We start from the raw sequence: 3,755 nt of genomic DNA, 5'->3' as shown, positions 1-3,755 counted from the left end.
CATATTTTGATGATGAGCTTTATGTGTAGTAATTGAAGTCTTGCTATGTGTAGATTCAATGATTTATGTTATATTTCATGTTATAATGTATTGTTGTTAGTTAGGCTGCTAGTCTTGAGTCTATTCCTTCCTTTCAAAAGAATTTTAGTGTCATTCGGGGACGAATGTTCCTAAGGGGGGATAATGTAATACTCCCAAAGTCTAAGACGTGTTCTAGAGCCTAAAATAGGTGTCAAAGGGTTTAGAAACTGTTTTAAGGCTAAAAATAATGAATATAAGTCATTTAGGAAGTTTATAAATCAAAACGTAAAGGAACGTCCATGACGTCCCACAACTAGTTCCACTACAAGAAAGTGGACATACGTCGACATTTTCTAAATGTCGTATTATGATGTTTAAATGTCACAAATTTATTTACCGATATTTATTTTATATTTGGATCAAATGTCGTAAATTTTAGTGTCGGGTTTTTTCCGACATGTAGATAATTGTCGGGAAGAATTTGTGACATTTATTTTGTGACATTTAGGTAAATGTTGAAAAAACATTGTGTCATTTACCTTGCAAGATACATGTAAAGGTTGGTAATATTGTTATGATATTTATTTTTTGACATTTATGTATATGTCGATAAGAAATATATAACATTTATTTTTGACATTTAGGTGAATGTCAGTGTGAGATATATATGAAATTTATTTTCGATATTTAGGTAAATGTCAGTATGAGAAATATGATATTTATTTTTGACAGTTACATTAATGTCTGGATGAAATAGATGACATTTATTTTGATATTTAATTAAATGTCGATATGAGATATATGACATTTATTTTTTCGACATTTATGAAATGTCAGTTAAACTTTCTAACATTTAGAGTAAGTTTTGGTAAAACAAATTTCAAGAAACTTACTTGTGATTGAATTTTATGACACTTTAGTTAATGTCAATCAATGTTATCATTGAATGTCATTAAAATTGGTGACATTATGTATATTTTGCTAAATGTCATATTAATATTCTAATGTTTCTAATAAATTTCTTTAAACATCCTAAAAAAATCTATATACAAGACACATACATACAAACAATCCGTGCATTCAAACTATCTTCATGATGAGCAAGAAATATTATATAAAGAAAATATTTTATGATATTATAATCAAATAACAAAATAGCAATATAATAAGTTTTCTGTAGAAGTAAACAATTTCAAAACAAATTATCTTTTCTTTCTCAACTAAAATTAGAATCTAACTAAATGTAATAATCTCAACATAAAATCAGCTAATAAACTCCTAACTGAAATGGAATTAAAATCTCCAGTAAATTTGCAATAAATCTTTATGAAATCATCAATCCAAAAGTCGAGCATGTTTAAGTCGATACTTGACCTCAATTTCCATAAAAATCTGCACAACAAATGCACATAAGAAAATCTATAACTACATAATAATAGAAATTAGATCCCCATTAACTAGAACAATTTGAGATATAATAAATGACTAATTGAATTTTTTACAAAAACAAATGTTAAATAATTGATGCAAAAGGAGTAATTATATACATGAACTTTTCTCCTTTCAAAAGAAATTAATGATCTTGTAGTTTTTATCAAACATACCCGCTTCTTATTAGTTTTTCCAACTACAGTAGTTCCAGCCCTCTTGATCATGTTAGCCTAAGAAAAACATTAAATTGATTATTTTGATATTTCACGAAATACAAAACTTAACATTTCTTTGAATACATAAGTGTGCCGATATTTCTTGAAGTAAAAAAAGAGGAAGATACATGATTGATTTAACAAAACAAACATATGGAGGTGGGACATAGATACAAACATCTTATGATGCAACTAATACTAAGATATCATTAATATGCATTTACATTGTGAATGTTATTGTTTATTGTAAGAACTCATCTTAATTAAGTTAAAAAATCCGGCACATAGATTATATAGCACACAATACACAATATAAGACCTTACCAGATTTACATACTCAGTTAAATTATTTCCTTTTCTAGAACAAAATGACTCTAAAGGCCAGCTCCCCGGACCCATGAATTAGTCATCATCCATAATATATGTTCTTTTCTAGAATATAGAGGAAGGGAGAAGGGACAATAGAAATGAAGATATAAACAATTCATATATATTACTTAAATGTGAAGGAGTAGTCACAAGGTAAAGCAGTAACGTGAATCACAATCCCTTGAAATGAATTTTAACTCAATGGACCACTTCCAGAAAGAAAAAAGAGAGAAAGAGAAAAAGTAGGATCACAAAATCCACAAGCATGCGTAATATCTAGAACTAGTCATCTCTTTTGGTCGTATGCCACAAGTTCACAGAACTAAATACATATTTCATACATTATTACCGATATTTGAATTGGTACTACATGCGTTTCAAATATTACTTGAACTAATATTAAAAATATATTAGCACACATCAAACAATACATGATCTCCAGAACAAGGTCCCAAATCATACGTAAGTAGATCCAGACTGCGCAAACATATCTATAATATGTTCCACTGATAACTTGACAACGCCAGATTCAGTAACAAAATTTAGAGAGTTTAGTGTCACATTTTCATTGTTGCACATTATTAATAAATCAACATTCAGACTGAGTATATTCAGACTCCAAAAAATAAAACCTGGAAACATCTGAACGAAACTACATTCAAAATTATTTAGTAATCAAAAAAAATAGAGGAATCATGATATTTGCTTCGACTAATTTTCTTGACAAGGCAACAAGAGAATATACAAATTAATTGAAACAAGCTCACTATTTTAGAGAAAAGAGACAAATGTGAAGTACGGTAGCAATGTGGAGGAGGTGCAACCCATAATTAGCAAAATCATGCCAAAAATGAGGTAATCCGAGAGCTTGCACCTTATATTCTGATACAATCTTTTCCGGCTAAATTGAAGCATAATAAGGATTCAAACATGGATTAAAGGCAGAAAAAGGAACAAAAATAAGGGTGATCAAGTAAGAATTGACCAACACAATATGCAGTCAAGTGACAGGAAAAATAATACAACATCACAAATAGACTCAAGGAAGCATCATTAAAAAGAAAGAGAGCCAATTCAACATGAAAAATAATGGAAAACTCAAAAAGAAGAATAACAAAACAATACAAACAATGAGAAGTTACAACATGAATTAAGGTACAACATGAATTATGTTCTTTTTGGTACCTAAGACACTTCAAGAACAAATTATATTCTAAAATTTTGGTACCCTTATTCCATATTTTTTTATCTCAACTCCAAATATGTCAGCATGAATTAAAAAACATTTCTTTTTTATAAGGTACAACATGAATTAAGACACTCAGATTAAGAAGTTCTATTTTCCCATAGTAGAGTTGCCAAATAGTTAAGGAATAAGATGGAGTAGCATTAGAATGTCAGCTTGCTAATCATAAGGAACTGATGAAGCATGTGAAAGAGAAGAACTTTAGGCAGATGGTGTTTCCACAGAGACTGTGCACTACTCCCTATTATACCTTCTAAGCAAAAGGATCAGACTTCACTAAGGAGAAGCTTATGGCACACCTACTAATCAGGAGCCAACGGGAAAAAATAATCAATTGTGTTCGAGGGAAACAATGGATGTCATCTCATGGTTTTACTTTGGACAATAAACTCTCAAACAAATAATAGCTCTACATTTCTTACATCTTAAGGAAACATGGAAATTTTCTCAGAGATTGAAATTGATTAGGAAAA

The 3,755-nt window shown here is 29.5% G+C and overlaps 1 long non-coding RNA gene across 1 annotated transcript; it reads right to left on the bottom strand.

The window, feature by feature from the left end:
* Positions 1-1,269: 1,269 nt before the first annotated feature.
* Positions 1,270-2,934, bottom strand: LOC114076023. Its single transcript, XR_003576269.1, has 3 exons — positions 1,992-2,934; positions 1,626-1,682; positions 1,270-1,413 (listed from the first exon to the last, which is right to left on the bottom strand). It is a non-coding gene; the product is annotated as an uncharacterized LOC114076023 (long non-coding RNA).
* Between the last annotated feature and the right edge of the window lie 821 nt (positions 2,935-3,755).

Source organism: Solanum pennellii, chromosome 2 (assembly GCF_001406875.1).
Source record: "Solanum pennellii chromosome 2, SPENNV200".
Taxonomy (NCBI): Eukaryota; Viridiplantae; Streptophyta; class Magnoliopsida; order Solanales; family Solanaceae; genus Solanum; species Solanum pennellii.
This window is presented reverse-complemented; position numbering and strand designations above follow the sequence as displayed.